The sequence below is a fragment of the Salmo trutta genome, chromosome 17 (assembly GCF_901001165.1).
Source record: "Salmo trutta chromosome 17, fSalTru1.1, whole genome shotgun sequence".
Taxonomy (NCBI): Eukaryota; Metazoa; Chordata; class Actinopteri; order Salmoniformes; family Salmonidae; genus Salmo; species Salmo trutta.
The window spans coordinates 52,865,083-52,884,242 of NC_042973.1; the positions used below are offsets into that span (position 1 = coordinate 52,865,083).

Below are 19,160 nucleotides of genomic sequence, written 5' to 3' on the forward strand. Positions count from 1 at the left end.
CTCTCATTTGGAAGCTACAATTACATTTATTCTTCTAACAAACAGTTTCAATATCAAACATTTAACTTGCACAACAATTCCATGTGAATTTGATAACTAGAATATGTAGGCTTTCCCAGGTACAGTTTATGTCGTCCTGTCATCAGTCCCGCTAGCGGAACGTCTGCTCCAATATCCAATGATGGGCGGGGCGCGAAATACAAACTCCTCTAAAATCCGAAAACTTCCATTTTTCAAACATATGACTATTTTACAGCTATTTAAAGACAAGACTCTCCTTTATCTAACCACACTGTCCGATTTCAAAAAGGCTTTACAGCGAAAGCAAAACATTAGATTATGTCAGCAGAGTACCCAGCCAGAAATAATCAGACACCCATTTTTCAAGCTAGCATATCATGTCACATAAACCCAAACCATAGCTAAATGCAGCACTAACCTTTTATGATCTTCATCAGATGACACACCTAGGACATTATGTTATACAATACATGCATGTCTGTTCAATCAAGTTCATATTTATATCAAGAACCAGCTTTTACATTAGCATGTGACGTTCAGAACTAGCATTCCCACCGAACACTTCCGGTGATTTTACTAAATTACTCACGATAAACGTTCACAAAAAGCATAACAATTATTTTAAGAATTATAGATACAGAACTCCTCTATGCACTCGATATGTCCGATTTTAAAATAGCTTTTCGGATGAAGCACATTTTGCAATAATCTAAGTACATAGCCCGGCATCACAGGGCTAGCTATTTAGACACCCAACCAGTTTAGCCTTCACCAAAATCACATTTCCTATAAGAAAAATGTTCTTACCTTGCTTGTTCTTCGTCAGAATACACTGCCAGGACTTCTACTTCAATAACAAATGTAGGTTTGGTCCCAAATAATCCATCGTTATGTTCCATCAAGACGTTTTGTTCGTGCGTTCTAGACACTATCCCAACGCTAAATCTCGGCCACGAGCATGACGCAGAATTTGACAAAAAAATTCTAAATATTGCATTACCGTACTTCGAAGCATGTCAACCGCTGTTTAAAACCTGTTTGGGCTAGGGGGCAGTATTGAGAATTTTGGAAAAAAATATGTGCCCATTTTTAACTGCCTCCTACACCAACTCAGAAGCTAGAATATGCATATTATTGTTCAGGTTTGGATAGAAAACACTCTGAATTTTCTAAAACAGTTTGAATGGTGTCTGTAAGTATATCAAAACTCATATTGCAGGCAAAAACCTGTGAAAAATAGATTAAAAAAAATGATAATTTTGTGACTGTACTATTTAGTGTCATTGTTTTATAGATACCATAGTGAGAAAGGATTCAGTTCGCAACTCCTACTGCTTCCACTAGATGTCAACGATCTTTAGAAAGTTGTTGGAAGCATCTGTGATTAATACAGACCGAATTAGAATGCTTGTAAGTTGACACGTCATCACTTCATTTTTTGCGCCTGCGCATAAATCTGAGAAGAGTCTCTTTGTCATAATCGTTTATTCTAGACACTTGATAGGTTGTGTGAAAATATTACTGATGTTTACTGATGTTTCACGTTAAAAATGGACCAAAAGATTAATGCTAAACAACGTTTGACATGTTTGAACAAACATAAATAGATTATTTACTAGGTTTTTTTTAGCTTTTCGGCGTTACTTTACACTGCCCACCTCATTTTGTGGGAGCCTACTGAACGCTAACTATTTGGACATAAATTATGAACTTTGTCAAAAGAAACCACATTTGTTCTGGACCTGGGATCCCTGGCAGCGCCTTCTGATGGAGATAATCAAAGGTAAGGGGATATTTAGAATGTTATTATCGATATTAGATGATGCTAATGCTAACGGTATAGCTTAGCTTAGCTTAGCTTAGCTTATAGCTTAGCTTATGTTGTTAGCATAGTACCCAGTTTATAGCAAAATGTGATTTCCCAGTAAAGTTATTTTGAGATCTGGCCATTCGGTAGCAATTACGAGATGATAATATATTATTCTTTGAATGACAATATTATAATTTACCAATGTTTTCGAATAGTAATTCCGTGATTTGTAATGCTGGATTCACTGGGAGCATTCGAGCTGAAAAAAATTCTGAATTTCACCGCGACTGTAAATGCTGTTTTTGGATATAAATATGAACTTGATGGAACTAAAAATGCATGTATTGTCTAACATAATGTCCTATGAGTGTCATCTGATGCAGATTGTCAAAGGTAAGTGCATAATTCTAGCTAGTTTTCTGTCTGTTGATGCCCTTCTTTGAAATGGCTAAACATTACACGCAGCTATTGTCAATGTACTCTCCTCACATAACCTAACTTTATGCGTTCTCCGTAAAGCCTCTGAAAATCGGACAGCGTGGTTAGATTTAGGAGATATATCTTTCAAATGGAGGAAAATAGTTGATTATTTGATTATTTGAAATGATTACTCTTGCAGTTTTGAATTCCCCGCCATGGTCACATGACAATGAATCCCAATACCGGGATAAGTTCCTGGCCTCAACTTCTCAATTTCTCAAGTTTGATTGAATTTCTTTAACCCTATTTTTGACATGATCGGTTAACCTCTTATGGCTAGGGGGCAGTATTTTCACGGCTGGATAAAAAACGTACCCGATTTAATCTGATTATTAGTCCTGCCCAGAAACTAGAATATGCATATAATTATTAGCTTTGGAGAGAAAACACTCCACAGTTTCTGAAACTGTTTGAATGGTGTCTGTGAGTATAACAGAACTCCTATGGCAGGCAAAAACCTGAGATGCTTCTGTTCAGGAAGTACCCTGTTTGAACATTTCTTGCCCTTGTTGATTCTCTCTATCTATTACAAGGGATCTCTGCTGTTACATGACACTTCCCACGTCTCCAATGAAGTCTCAGAGCCCGGGAAAAACAGGAATGACGTAATTCAGAGCCCTGGCTGAAGCACACGAGAGCAAAAGCTAAGTGGTCACTCAGTGGACTAAGCCTTACGCTCGCGACCCGCCCCGCCCCCGGCTTTCGGTTTTTCCCTCAGTATACAGACAGGCAGATTCCCGGTCGGAATATTATCGCTTTTCTACGAGAGAAATTGCATAAAAATTGGTTTTAACAAAGGCTATTCAACAGTTCTTCAGTAGGGTCAGAGAGAGAGGGGAAGGGAGAAAGGTATTTAAGGAGGGGGGTCATAAACCTTACCCACAGGCCAACGTCATGACTCAAGCCTCCCCCTTTTTCCTCCAAACATAACGATGGTCATTATGGCCAAACAGTTCTATTTTTGTTTCATCAGACCAGAGGACGTTTCTCCAAAATGTACGATCTTCGTCCCCATGTGCAGTTGCAATCCGTAGTCTGGCTTTTTTTATGTCGGTTTTGGAGCAGTGGCTTCTTCCTTGCTGAGTGGCCTTTCAGGTTATGTTGATATATAGGACGCATTATACTGTGGATATAGATACTGTTGTACCTGTTTCCTCCAGCATCTTCACAAGGTCCTTTGCTGTTGTCCTGGGATTGATTTATACTTTTTGCACCAAAGTACGTTCATCTCTAGGAGACAGAACGCGTCTCCTTCCTGAGCAGTATGACGGCTGCATGGTCCCATGGTGTTTATACTTGCGTACTATTGTTTGTACAGATGAACGTGGTACCTTCAGGCGTTTGGAAATTGCTCCCAAGGATGAACCAAACTTGTGGAGGTCTACAATGCTTTTTCTGAGGTCTTGGCAGATTTCTTTTGATTTTCCTATGATGTCAAGCAAAGAGGCACTGAGTTTGAAGGTAGGCCTTGAAATACATCCACAGGTACACCTCCAATTGACTCAAATGATGTCAATTAGCCTATCAGAAGCTTCTAAAGCCATGACATAATTTTCTGGAACTTTCCAAGCTATTTAAAGGCACAGTCAACTTAGTGTATGTAAACTTCTTACCCACTGGAATTGTGATAGTGAATTATATGTGGAATAATCTGTCTGTAAACAATTGTTGGAAAAATTACTTGTGTCATGCACAAAGTAGATGCCCTAACCGACTTGACAAAACTATAGTTTGTTATGTGTGTGTGTGTGTGTGTGTGTGTATATATATATTTGCAAACATTTCTAAAAACCTGTTTTTGCTTTGTCATCATGGGATATTGTGTGTAGATTGTTTTTATTTTTAATCCATTTTAGAATAAGGCTTTTATGTAACAAAATGTGGAAAAAGGGAAGGGTTCTGAATACTTTTCGAATACACTATAAATGTATGGCAAGACCTGATAATGGATGTCTAGCAATGATCAACAACCAATTTGATAGAATTTGTTAAATAATAATGGGAAAATGTTGCACAATCAAGATGTTTTTCTCACATCTGTCACGGAGAGCGAGATCACACTGTCATCTGGAACAACAGGGGCTTTTTTACATTTACATTTTAGCAGACGCTCTTATCCAGAGCGACTTACAGTAGTGAACATACATTTTTTTTTCTTTCTGTACTGGTCCCCCTTGGGAATCGAACCCACAACCCTGGCGTTTCAAACACCATGCTCTACCAGCTGAGCCACACAGGGCATGGCTTTCATGCAGGCCATTTGATTAGATGTTCAAGAGTCTTATGGCTTGGTGGTAGAAGCTGTTAAGAAGCCTCTTGGATCTAGACGTGGTGCTCCGGTACCGCTTGCCGTGCGGTAGCAGAGAGAACTTCTATATATATATATATATATCTATACATCCACACAGTATGAACGCCCAGTAGCTGTCTGATTTGTAAACACACACACACACACACACACATTCTGTGGTTGATTCAAACAGTTCAATTGGTGCTTTAAAGCAGGTAAAATTGGTGCAGATCCGATCAGAAAGGTAGGGAGGGAGAGAAGGAGCAAGGGATAAGAGAGGAAGAGGTCAAAGGGATGAGGAAGAAAGAAAGGAAGAGGGAGTGGGGGAAGAAGAAGAAGAAAGAAAGGAAGTAAGATTTGAAAGAGAGGAAAGTAATGCAGATGGACTCAGCGGGAACAATCCAGAAAGTAATAGTATAGAGATTGTAGCGTACTCTTTCTAAGCAGTTCTCTGTGAGTTTGTGCAGTGTTATAGAATGAATTATACAGTATTCACTCCCCTTCACTTTTTCCACATTTTGTTATTAGGGCCTGAATTTAAAATGGATTACATGTAGATTGTGTCACTGGCCTACACACAATACCCCATAATGTCAAAGTGGTTTATTGTTTTTTGAGATTTTTTCACAAATTCATCGAAAATGAAAAGCTGAAATGTCTTGAGTCAATAAGTATTTAAAACCTTTTATGGCAAGCCTAAATAATTTCAGGAGTACAAATTTGCTTAACAGGTCACATAATAAGTGCCATGAACTAACTCTGTGTGCAATAATAGTGTTTAACGTCATTTTTTAATGACTACTTCATCTCTGTACCCCACACATTGAATTATATGTAAGGTCCCTCAGTCGAGCAGTGAATTCCAAAACACAAATTCAACCACAAAGACCAGGGAGGGCTTCCAATGCCTCACAAAGAGGGGCACCTATTGGTAGATGGCAAAAAAACAGACAATGAATATCCCTTTAAGCATGGTGAAGTTATTACTTACAGTTTGGATTGTCTATCAATACACCCAGTCACTACAAAGATGCAGGCGTCCTTCCTAACTTAGTTGCAGAAGATGAAGGAAACCAGTAATGTACTGAACTATACTCTACTTTTCTTTACTGTACTATAAAATTCTTTCCAAACTTGTGTGAGAGACAGAGACTTTTCACACTCAAATCAAATCAAATCAAATTTATTTATATAGCCCTTAGTATATCAGCTGAAATCTCAAAGTGCTGTACAGAAACCCAGCCTAAAACCCCAAACAGCAAGCAATGCATGTGAAAGAGGCACGGTGGCTAGGAAAAACTCCCTAGGAAAAACTCCCTAGAAAGGCCAAAAACCTAGGAAGAAACCTAGAGAGGAACCAGGCTATGAGGGGTGGCCAGTCCTCTTCTGGCTGTGCCGGGTGGATATTATAACAGAACATGGTCAAGATGTTAAAATGTTCATAAATGACTAGCATGGTCAAATAATAATAATCATTGTAGTTGTCGAGGGTGCAACAAGCACGTCCGGTGAACAGGTCAGGGTTCCGTAGCCGCAGGCAGAACAGTTGAAACTGGAGCAGCAGCATGGCCAGGTGGACTGGGGACAGCAAGGAGTCATCATGCCAGGTAGTCCCGAGGCATGGTCCTAGGGCTCAGGTCCTCCGAGAGAGAGAAAGAAAGAAAGAGAGAAAGAGAGAATTAGAGAGAGCATATTTAAATTCACACAGGACACCGGATAAGACAAGAGAATACTCCAGATGAAACAGACTGACCCTAGCCCCCCGGCACATAAACTACTGAAGCATAAATACTGGAGGCTGAGACAGGAGGGATCAGAAGACACTGTGGCCCCATCCGATGATACCCCCGGACACGGCCAAACAGGCAGGATATAACCCCACCCACTTTGCCAAAGCACAGCCCCCACACCACTAGAGGGATGTCTACAACCACCAACTTACCGTCCGAAGACAAGGCCGAGTATAGCCCACAAAAATCTCCGCCATGGCACAACCCAAGGGGGGGGCGCCAACCCAGACAGGAAGGCCACGTCAGTGACTCAACCCACTCAAGTGACGCACCCCTCCCATGGACGGCATGGAAGAACACCAGTAAGTCAGTGACTCAGCCCCTGTAATAGGGTTAGAGGCAGAGAATCCCAGTGGAAAGAGGGGAACCGGCAAGGCAGAGACAGCAAGGGCGGTTCGTTGCTCCAGCCTTTCCGTTCACCTTCACACTCCTGGGCCAGACTACACTTAATCATAGGACCTACTGAAGAGATAAGTCTTCAGTAAAGACTTAAAGGTTGAGACTGAGTCTGCGTCTCTCACATGGGTAGGCAGACTATTCCATAAAAATGGAGCTCTATAGGAGAAAGCCCTACCTCCAGCCGTTTGCTTAGAAATTCTAGGGACAATTAGGAGGCCTGCGTCTTGTGACCGTAGCGTACGTGTTGGTATGTACGGCGGGACCAAATCGGAAAGATAGGTAGGAGCAAGCCCATGTAATGCTTTGTAGGTTAGCAGTAAAACCTTGAAATCAGCCCTTGCCTTAACAGGAAGCCAGTGTAGGGAGGCTAGCACTGGAGTAATATGATCAAAGTTTTTGGTTCTAGTCAGGATTCTAGCAGCCGTATTTAGCACTAACTGAAGTTTGTTTAGTGTTTTATCCGGGTAGCCGGAAAGTAGAACATTGCAGTAGTCCAGCCTAGAAGTAACAAAAGCATGGATTAATTTTTCTGCGTCATTTTTGGACAGAAAGTTTCTGATTTTTGCAATGTTACGTAGATGGAAAAAAGCTGTCCTTGAAACAGTCTTGATATGTTCTTCAAAAGAGAGATCAGGGTCCAGAGTAACACCGAGGTCCTTCACAGTTTTATTTGAGACGACTGTACAACCATCCAGATTAATTGTCAGATTGAACAGAAGATCTCTTTGTTTCTTGGGACCTAGAACAAGCATCTCTGTTTTGTCCGAGTTTAAAAGTAGAAAGTTTGCAGCCATCCACTTCCTTATGTCTGAAACACAGGCTTCTAGCGAGGGCAATTTTGGAGCTTCACCATGTTTCATTGAAATGTACAGCTGTGTGTCATCCGCATAGCAGTGAAATTTAACATTATGTTTTCGAATGACATCCCCAAGAGGTAAAATATATAGTGAAAACAATAGTGGTCCTAAAACGGAACCTTGAGGAACACCGAAATTTACAATTGATTTGTCAGAGGACAAACCATTCACAGAGACAAACTGATATCTTTCCGACAGATAAGATCTAAACCAGGCCAGAACTTGTCCATGTAGACCAATTTGGGTTTCCAATCTCTCCAAAAGAATGTGGTGATCGATGGTATCAAAAGCGGCACTAAGATCTAGGAGCACGAGGACAGATGCAGAGCCTCGGTCTGACGTCATTAAAAGGTCATTTACCACCTTCACAAGTGCAGTCTCAGTGCTATGATGGGGTCTAAAACCAGACTGAAGCGTTTCGTATACATTGTTTGTCTTCAGGAAGGCAGTGAGTTGCTGTGCAACAGCTTTTTCTAAAATTTTTGAGAGGAATGGAAGATTCGATATAGGCCGATAGTTTTTTATAATTTCTGGGTCAAGATTTGGCTTTTTCAAGAGAGGCTTTATTACTGCCACTTTTAGTGAGCTTGGTACACATCCGGTGGATAGAGAGCCGTTTATTATGTTCAACATAGGAGGGCCAAGCACAGGAAGCAGCTCTTTCAGTAGTTTAGTTGGAATAGGGTCCAGTATGCAGCTTGAGGGTTTGGAGGCCATGATTATTTTCATCATTGTGTCAAGAGATATAGTACTAAAACACTTTAGTATCTCCCTTGAGCCAAGGTCCTGGCAGAGTTGTGCAGACTCAGGACAATGGAGCTTTGGAGGAATACCCAAATTTAAGAGGAGTCCGTAATTTGCTTTCTAATGATCATGATCTTTTCCTCAAAGAAGTTCATAAATGTATTACTGCTGAAGTGAAAGCCATCCTCCATTTGCGAATGCTGCTTTTTAGTTAGCTTTGCGACAGTATCAAAAAGACATTTCGGATTGTTCTTATTTTCCTCAATTAAGTTGGAAAAATAGGATGATCGAGCAGCAGTGAGGGGTCTTCGATACTGCACGGTACTGTCTTTCCAAGCTAGTCGGAAGACTTCCAGTTTGGTGTGGCGCCATTTCCGTTCCAATTTTCTGGAAGCTTGCTTCAGAGCTCGTGTATTTTCTGTATACCAGGGAGCTAGTTTCTTATGACAGATGTTTTTAATTTTTAGGGGTGCAACTGCATCTAGGGTATTGCGCAAGGTTAAATTGAGTTCCTCGGTTAGGTGGTTAACTGATTTTTGTCCTCTGACGTCCTTGGGTAGGCAGAGGGAGTCTGGAAGGGCATCAAGGAATCTTTGGGTTGTCTGAGAATTTATAGCACGACTTTTAATGCTCCTTGGTTGGGGTCTGAGCAGATTATTTGTTGCAATTGTAAACGCAATAAAATGGTGTTCCGATAATCCAGGATTATGAGGAAAAACATTAAGATCCACAACATTTATTCCATGGGACAAAACTAGGTCCAGAGTATGACTGTGGTAGTGAGTAGGTCCAGAGACATGTTGGACAAAACCCACTGAGTCGATGATGGCTCTGAAAGCCTTTTGGAGTGGGTCTGTGGACTTTTCCATGTGAATGTTAAAGTCACCAAAAATTAGAATATTATCTGCTATGACTACAAGATCCGATAGGAATTCAGGGAACTCAGTGAGGAACACTGCATATGGCCCAGGAGGCCTGTAAACAGTAGCTATAAAAAGTGAGTGAGTAGGCTGCATAGATTTCATGACTAGAAGCTCAAAAGATGAAAACGTCATTGTTTTTTTTTTTGTAAATTGAAATTTGCTATCGTAGATGTTAGCAAAACCTCCGCCTTTGCCGGATGCACGGGGGGTATGTTCACTAGTGTAACCAGGGGGTGAGGCCTCATTTAACACAGTAAATTCATCAGGCTTAAGCCATGTTTCAGTCAGGCCAATCACACTCTTACTTTGACCACCAGACGACAGAAAGAGAACTGAAAAATGTGGTAATATACAGTCGTGGACAAAAGTTTCGAGAATGACACAAATAATAATTTCCACAAAGTTTGCTGCTTCAGTGTCTAGATATTTTTGTCAGATGTTACTATGGAATACTGAAGTATAATTACAAGCATTTCATAAGTGTCAAAGGCTTTCATTGACAATTACATGAAGACCTCTGCAATCCGCCCTGGCATGCTGTCAATTAACTTCTGGGACACATCCTGACTGATGGCAGCCCATTCTTGCATAATCAATGCTTGGAGTTTGTCAGAAGTTGTGGGTTTTTGTTTGTCCACCCGCCTCTTGAGGATTGACCACAAGTTCTCAATGGGATTAAGGTCTGGGGAGTTTCCTGGCCATGGACCCAAAATATCGATGTTTTGTTCCCCTTGCCACTTAGTTATCACTTTTGCCTTATGGCAAGGTGCTCCATCATGCTGGAAAAGGCATTGTTCGTCACCAAACTTTTCCTGGGTGGTTGGGAGAAGTTGCTCTCGGAGGATGTGTTGGTACCATTCTTTATTCATGGCTGTGTTCTTAGGCAAAATTGTGAGTGAGCCCACTCCCTTGGCTGAGAAGCAACCCCACACATGAATGGTCTCAGGATGCTTTACTGTTGGCATGACACAGGACTGATGGTAGCGCTCACTTTTTCTTCTCTGGACAAGCTTTTTTCCCGATGCCCCAAACAATCGGAAAGGGGATTCATCAGAGAAAATGACTCTACCCCAGTCCTCAGCAGTCCAATCGCTGTACCTTTTGCAGAATATCAGTCTGTCCCTGATGTTTTTCCTGGAGAGAAGTGGCTTCTTTGCTGCCCTTCTTGACATCAGGCCATCCTCCAAAAGTCTTTGCCTCAATGTGCGTGCAGATGCACTCACACCTGCCGCTGCCATTCCTGAGCAAGCTCTGTACTGGTGGTGCCCCGATCCTGCAGCTGAATCAACTTTAGGAGATGGTCCTGGAGCTTGCTGGACTTTCTTGGGCTCCCTGAGGCCTTCTTCACAACAATTGAACCGCTCTCCTTGAAGTTCTTGATGATCCGATAAATGGTTGATTTAGGTGCAATCTTACTGGCAGCAATATCCTTGCCTGTGAAGCCCTCTTTGTGCAAAGCAATGATAACGGCATGTGTTTCCTTGCAGGTAACCATGGTTGATTCCATGCACCACCCTCCTTTTGAAGCTTCCAGTCTGTTATTCCAACTCAATCAGCATGACAGAGTGATCTCCAGCCTTGTCCTCGTCAACACTCACACCTGTGTTAACGAGAGAATCACTGACATGATGTCAGCTGGTCCTTTTGTGGCATAGCTGAAATGCAGTGGAAATGTTATTTTGGGATTCAGTTCATTTGCATGGCAAAGAGGGACTTTGCAATTAAATGCAATTCATCTGATCACTCTTCATGACATTCTGGAGTATATGCAAATTGCCATCATACAAACTGAGGCAGCAGACTTTATGAAAATTAATATTTGTGTCATTCTCAACTTTTGGCCACGACTGTACAGTACCAGTCAAAAGTTTGGACACACCTACTCATTCCAGGGTTTTTATTTTTACTATTTTCTACATTGTAGAATAATAGGGACAACATCAAAACTATGAAATAACACATATGGAATCATGTGGTAACCAAAAAAGTGATTCTTCAAAGTAGCCACCTTTTGCCTTGATGACAGCTTTGCACACTCTTGGCTTTCTCTCAACCAGCTTCACGAGGTAGTCACCTGGAATGCATTTCAATTAACAGGTGTGCCTTTTTAAAAGTGAATTTGTTGAATGTCTTTCCTTCTTAAAACGTTTGAGCCAATCAGTTGTGTTGTGACAAGGTAGGGGTGGTATACAGAAGATAGCCCTATTTGGTGAAAGACCAAGTCCATATTATGGCAAGAACAGCTCAAATAAGCAAAGAGAAATGACAGTTCATCATTACTTTAAGACATGAAGGTCAGTCAAACCGGAAAATGTCAAGAACTTTGAAAGTTGCTTCAAGTGCAGTCGCAAAATCCATCAAGCGCTATGATGAAACTAGCTCTCATGAGGACTTCCACAGGAAAGGAAGACCCAGTTACCTCTGCTGCAGAGGATAAATTAATTAGAGTTAACTGCACCTCAGATTGCAGCCTAAATAAATGCTTCACAGAGTTCAACAGACATCTCAACATCAACTGTTCAGAGCAGACTGCGTGAATCAGGCCTTCATGGTCGAATTGCTGCAAAGAAGTCACCACTAAAGGACACCAATAAGAAGAAGAGACTTGCTTGGGCCAAGGAACACGAGCAATGGACATTAGACCGGTGGAAATCTGTCCTTTGGTCTAATTAGTCCAAATTTTAGATTTTAGATTCCAATCGCAGTGTCTTTGTGAGACGCAGAGTAGGTGAACGGATGATCTCCGCATGTGTGGTTCCCACCGTGAAGCATGGAGGAGGTGGTGTGATGGTGTGGATGTGCTTTGCTGGTGACACTGTCAGTGTTTTATTTAGAATTCAAGGCACACTTAACCAGCATGGCTACCACAGCATTCTGCAGCAATACGCCATCTCGTCTGGTTTTCACTTGGTGGGACTATCAATTGTTTTTCAACAGGACAATGACCCAACACACATCCAGGCTGTGTGCGGGCTATTTGACTAAGAAGGAGATTGACGGAGTGCTGTATCAGATGACCTGGCCTCCACAATCATCCAACCTCAAACCAATTGAGATTGTTTGGGATGAGTTGGACCGCAGAGTGAAGGAAAGGCAGCCAACAAGTGCTCAGCATGTGTGGGAACTCCTTCAAGGCTGTTGGAAAAGCATTCCAGGTGAAGCTGGTTGAGAGAATGCGAAGTGTTCAAAGCTATCATCAAGGCTAAGGGTGGCTACTTTGAAGAATTTAAAATCTGAAATATATTTTGATTTGTTTAACACTTTATTGGTTACTACATGATTCCATATGTGTAATTTCATAGTTTTGATTTCTTCACTATTATTCTACAATGTAGAAAATAGCAAAAATAAAGAAAAACCCTTCAATGAGTAGGTGTGCCTAAACCTTTGACTTGTACATACAGTACCAGTCAAAAGTTTCTCAAAAGTATAGACTCTTAGCTTTCATTTGACACCCAATTTGACATGCTCATTTGAACTTCACATGTCACATAGTCACTTTTACATGGAAATGACCTTAACGCCTGCTGTAAACCACCGTTCACTGGTAAATTATTTTAAGTGTTTCACCAAAATGTCTGAATTCAACATTACCCTCTTCCTACTCGTCAGCACTGAAGGTTGAAACAGACAAAGTCCCCTTGCGAAGACTATATGGGCCCCGCAGGCAGGCAGTCAGACAGCTGCAGGGAACAAACAGACTGTATATCTCAGACTGACAGAAAGTTATTTGTATCCGAATGACAATTGACAATTAATGTGATGAATGATGACCTTTGACATGTCCGACTCCTCCCTCTCCTCATTTAACACAACCTGAACCCTAGAGGCAATTATTTAACAAGAGTTTAGTAAACTGAGCAATATAAAAACTTGCCTCCTTATAATGTACATTGTTAAAGAAAAGTTTCCAAATAAATTATAGTGTGAGATTATAATAAAGTTTACTGTATTTTTTGCTTTTTGCATGGTGCGTTTGCATTACAAAAATGTTGGACATTAAAAACCTCTCCTTATCTGGCAATGTGAACCAGGCTGTAAATCTCTGATTGAGAATGTTTCAGGCCTCCTTCCAGGAGCCTGATGATTCAAACAATATTCATGTTATGCTAATGTTTATTTCTTCTATGTTGAGGAGTGTGAAAGAGTGCCATGTCAAAGGTCACCAGTCATCATTTGTTTATTTTTGTGTTATCATAAAAAAATTAAATAATTTCATAGCAATGTAAAGCATACATTCATTTAATTTGGACACAGTGTTTCCTGTCCTATTCTCCTGAATCTATGCTTTCCGTTAGGGTCTGTGTAGTTACTAGGTTTGAATGGCGGGAACCTGGTTACTGAGATTTACCAGAATATACCGCCCAAAACCACTCCCTTTTCCCGGGATAAATAACTGTGAGAAACCGGTAAATGATAATAAATTATTAATATGAACAGCATTGTGTGAAATGAAACTGTTAAATTATATGCGATGTCTAAATCTGTCTTTTCTGCGACCTCTGCATGATGAATCATCAACACTCATGGTGGGGACAGACAGCCCATCTCAGTATGGAGTGCAGTTCACAATGCATGTAGACCTATCATCTCATCATCGTAACGTTTTATGTCTGTGGTACAGTAATATAAAGACTGAATGCGCATATAATTTACCCATCTCCATCTGGCTTTCAGGGGTCACCTTCAGGTAATACATTCCATGCAGTATTAGCCGTATAATTAGCTAATTAATGATGGGTTATTTATAATAAGCTTCTAACTTATATCCTCTGTCTCTTGCGCAATACGGATGTACCTGTGCTCTGCTGGACTTTCCTTCACGGGACTCTCCTTGGAGTCCCATGCAGGAAAAACTAGCCTAGAATAGCTTGCTGGACATAATTCTTTTGCATTTCTTATACCAATGGAATATTCGCTGGTGTTTGCTCAACGTTAAATACAACAGCCAATAGAACTCACGGGTAGTTTGAAAGAAGATTGAATGTGCAATGGCGGAAGGCTATAGCAGTTATTTATTCAGACCCATAGCCATTCAATCTTCATTGATGAGAAGTGAAGGCCTTCTGCATCTAATTCTATTCCTACAGTATATTATTCAAGGATGTCATTAGAATGACAAAGATAAGGAAAACAAAACTTATTTAATTTAGCTGTTGAAAGCAAGGAAGGAATGAAGCAACAACAGAAAGAGAAAGAGAAAGAGGAGGTAGGCTAATAACATTAAGGGACATTTTATGAAAGGTATATATCCGTCAGCCTACTGATTATACAAATAGGCCCTATTATTTCAAAATGAAAGTCAAATTTGCTAGTCTATACAGTGAGGGAAAAAACTATTTGATCCCCTGCTGATTTTGTACGTTTGCCCATTGACAAAGAAATGATCAGTCTATAATTTTAATGGTAGGTTTATTTGAACAGTGAGAGACAGAATAACAACAAAAACATCCAGAAAAACGCATGTCAAAAATGTTATAAATTGATTTGTATTTTAATGAGGGAAATAAGTATTTGACCCCCTCTCAATTAGAAAGATGTCTGGCTCCCAGGTGTCTTTTATACAGGTAATGAGCTGAGATTAGGAACACACTCTTAAAGGGAAAGATCCTAATCTCAGTTTGTTACCTGTATAAAAGACACCTGTCCACAGAAGCAATCAATCAGATTCCAAACTCTCCACCATGGCCAAGACCAAAGAGCTCTCCAAGGATGTCAGGGACAAGATTGTAGACCTACACAAGGCTGGAATGGGCTACAAGACCATCACCAAGCAGCTTGGTGAGAAGGTGACAACAGTTGGTACGATTATTCGCAAATGGAAGAAACACAAAATAACTGTCAATATCCCTCGGCCTGGGGCTCCATGCAAGATCTCACCTTGTGGAGTTGCAATGATCATGAGAACGGTGAGGAATCAGCCCAGAACTACACGGGATAATCTTGTCAATGATCTCAAGCAGCTGGGACCATAGTCACCAAGAAAACAATTGGTAACACACTACGCCGTGAAGGACTGAAATCCTGCAGCGCCCGCAAGGTCCCCCTGCTCAAGAAAGCACATATACATGCCCGTCTGAAGTTTGCCAATGAACATCTGAATGATTCAGAGGACAACTGGGTGAAAGTGTTGTGGTCAGATGAGACCAAAATGGAGCTCTTTGGCATCAACTCAACTCGCCGTGTTTGGAGGAGGAGGAATGCTGCCTATGACCCTAAGAACACCATCCCCACCGTCAAACATGGAGGTGGAAACATTATGCTTTGGGGGTGTTTTCTGCTAAGGGGACAGGACAACTTCACCGCATCAAAGGGATGATGGACGGGGCCATGTACCTTCAAATCTTGAGAACCTCCTTCCTTCAGCCAGGGCATTGAAAATGGGTCGCAAATGGGTATTCCAGCATGACAATGACCCAAAACACACGGCCAAGGCAACAAAGGAGTGGCTCAAGAAGAAGCATATTAAGGTCCTGGAGTGGCCAAGCCAGTCTCCAGACTTTAATCCCATAGAAAATCTGTGGAGGGAGCTGAAGGTTCGAATTGCCAAACGTCAGCCTCGAAACCTTAATGACTTGGAGATCTGCAAAGAGGAGTGGGACAAAATCCCTCCTGAGATGTGTGCAAACATGGTGGCCAACTACAAGAAACGTCTGACCTCTGTGATTGCCAACAAGGGTTTTTCCACCAAGTACTACGTCATGTTTTGCAGAGGGGTCAAATACTTATTTCCCTCATTTAAAATGCAAATCATTTTATAACATTTTTGACATGCGTTGTTCTGGATTTTTTGTTGTTGTTGTTATTCTGTCTCTCAAATGAACCTACCATTTAAAATTATAGACTGATCATTTCTTTGTCAGTGGGCAAACATACAAAATCAGCAGGGGATCAATACTTTTTTCCCTCACTGTACTTTGTAGGCTGCAAGCCTGCACCAGAATCGCATGTTCTCTCCCTGCTTTATCAAGGTTTGAATGAGGTGTGTAATTCCAGTCCCTTATGATACATTTTATCATCTGGATCTGCACCTCAGTGCACTACTGCCGTCAGTGAACAGGGGGCACTACAGGACTGTAGAACCCCTCTAACCAATCAGCATCCAGATCTGGATGAGTCCGGCTTCCCACTGGCAGATAATTTTTTCCTCTGTCGTCTCCCAATGGTCTCTATCTCTCTTCCCCCGTCTCCATTGCCGTTCCTGGGATGTAAATTAGCTGCAGCGGGGGCTTTGTGCTGGAGCATCGGTAAGGAACCAGGGACAGAGGGACGTAGAGGCTGACCAAAACAGTAGACGATGCTCCGTGTCTGGGCACAGGGCTAGAGGACGACTGGGAGGACAGGGCTCTCTGTGGATGTATACCTGTGGAGAACAGCGGACCTATTTTACCAGTCCTGCCAGCTGGGCCAGCTGCTGATGAGGTGCCTACGCTGTCTGTGCTGGTGTGTGTGTCCTTGCTGTGCATGCGTGTCTATGTATGTGTTCAGCACTGATTGTGTCAGTCGTGATTTTCACACTCTGACCGGCTGATCATCTTTTCCCAATCAGCTACCATTTTTTTGTTGCTTTGCTCTTTGTTCCTCTCTCTCCTCTCCTGCTCTAACCAGCAGACTTATGCTGTGGTCGAACTCACCAGTGCCTCAGAGCTTGGCTAAAATGGTGATCTTAATTTTTACATATGATGTTATTGATGAGGAAGAGCTATGTGTTTTTTCAGATCGAATCAGTACAGTTGTCATCGCCAGGGTTAGAAGCTGTGTGCATGTGTGTGGGTACATGTGTGTGTTTGATTTAGATCTGTGCAGTTTACCCTGTCTAGAGGCAATGTTTCTGTGCGCGTATGTGTGTGCACATTTGCAAGCGTGTGTGGTCATGTGCACGGTTGTGCTTGAGTGTGTGTGACAGGGTTTGTGTGTGTGTGTGTGTGTGTGTGTGTGTGTGTGTGTGTGTGTGTGTGTGTGTGTGTGTGCTCCTGTAAAAGCATTTCCTTTTTAAGGACAGTAAACATCATTGTCATTGTGTATGCATGAGTGGCTGGACATGTTTGTCATTTATACATGACAGTGCCTGTGCCAGTGGATAGGAAACAGTGTGTGTACTTAGTGTAACCTTAGCTTGTACATACTTGTGAAGATGATATGAATGTCCTACTGAATGACTGTCCTCTCTGTTTGTGAGGAAGTCTTCATTCACTGTATGGCCATCCTGTGTGTAGGGATGTTATGGTGACCGTATTACCGCCACATCGGCGGTCACGGGTAGAGGTTGACCGATTATGATTTTTCAACGCCAATACCGATTATTGGAGGACCAAAAATGCCGATACCGATTAATCGGGCCGATTTCAAAAAAATATATATAAAAAAATAAATAAACACATAAACACTTATTTTAACTTAATATAATACATCAATAAAATCAATTTATCCTCAAATAAATAATGAAACATGTTTAATTTGGTTTAAACAATGCAAAAACAAAGTGTTGGAGAAGAAAGTAAAAGTGCATTATGTGCCATGTAAGAAAGCTAACGTTTAAGTTCCTTGCTCAGAACATGAGAACATATGAAAGCTGGTGGTTCCTTTTAACATTGAGTCTTCAATATTCCCAGGTAAGAAGTTTTAGGTTGTAGTTATTATAGGAATTATAGGACTATTTCTCTCTATACGATTTGTATTTCATATACCTTTGACTATTGGATGTTCTTATAGGCACTTTAGTATTGCCCGTGTAACAGTATAGCTTCCGTCCCTGTCCTCACTCCTAGCTGGGCTCGAACCAGGAACACATCGACAACAGCCACCCTCGAAGTAGCGTTACCCATGTAGAGCAAGGGAAACAACTACTCCAAGTCTCAGAGCGAGTGACGTTTGAAACGCTATTAGCGCACACCCGCTAACTAGCTAGCCATTTCATATCGGTTACACCAGCCTAATCTTGGGAGTTGATAGGCTTGAAGTCATAAACAGCGCAATGCATTGCGAAGAGCTGCTGGCAAAACGCACGAAAGTGCTGTTTTGAATGAATGCTTACGAGCCTGCTGGTGCCTACCATCGCTCAGTCAGACGGCTCTATCAAATCATAGACTTAATTATAACATAATACACAGAAACACGAGCCTTAGTTTCCGGATTCAACCATATTAATAACCTATCACGTTTATTATTTCAGTGAAATACGGAACAGTTCCGGATTTTATCTAACGGGTGGCGTCCATAAGTCTAAATATTCCTGTTACATTGCACAACCTTCAATGTTATGTCATAATTACGTAAAATTCTGGCAAATTAGTTCGCAACGAGCCAGGCGGCCCAATCTGTTGCATATACCCTGACTCTGCGTGCAATGAACGGAAGAGAAATGACACAATTTCACCTGGTTAATATTGCTTGCTAACCTGGATTGCTTTTAGCTAAATATGCAGGTTTAAAAATATATACTTCTGTGTATTGATTTTAAGAAAGACATTGATGATTATGGTTAGGTACAAGTTGGAGCAACGACAGTCCTTTTTCGCGAATGCGTACCGCATCGATTATATGCAACGCAGGACAGGCTAGATAAACTAGTAATATCATCAACCATGTGTAGTTAACTAGTGATTATGATTGATTGATTTGTTTTTATAAGATAAGTTTAATGCTAGCTAGCAACTTACATCGGCTTCTTACTGCATTCGCGTAACAGGCAGGCTCCTCGTGGAGTGCAATGTAAAGCAGGTGGTTAGAGCGTTGGACTAGTTAACCGTAAGGTTGCAAGATTGAATCCCCAAGCTGACAAGGTAAAAACCTGTCGTTCTGCCCCTGAACAAGGCAGTTAACCCACCGTTCCTAGGCCGTCATTGA

At 41.4% G+C, this 19,160-nt stretch overlaps 1 protein-coding gene across 8 annotated transcripts in view; it reads left to right on the top strand.

Annotated features, from left to right (window-relative positions):
- LOC115152405 (membrane-associated guanylate kinase, WW and PDZ domain-containing protein 2) overlaps positions 1 to 19,160 on the top strand; it is a 325,515-nt gene that overhangs the window by 17,987 nt on the left and 288,368 nt on the right. Inside the window, exon 1 of one of the 8 annotated variants that reach the window (XM_029697261.1) lies at positions 16,386 to 16,736. The exons of the other annotated variants lie outside the window; for them this stretch is intronic. The gene's annotated coding sequence lies outside the window, so the exon portion shown is untranslated. Of the gene's footprint in view, positions 1 to 16,385; positions 16,737 to 19,160 lie in introns of those variants that run through there. 8 annotated transcript variants of the gene reach the window in all.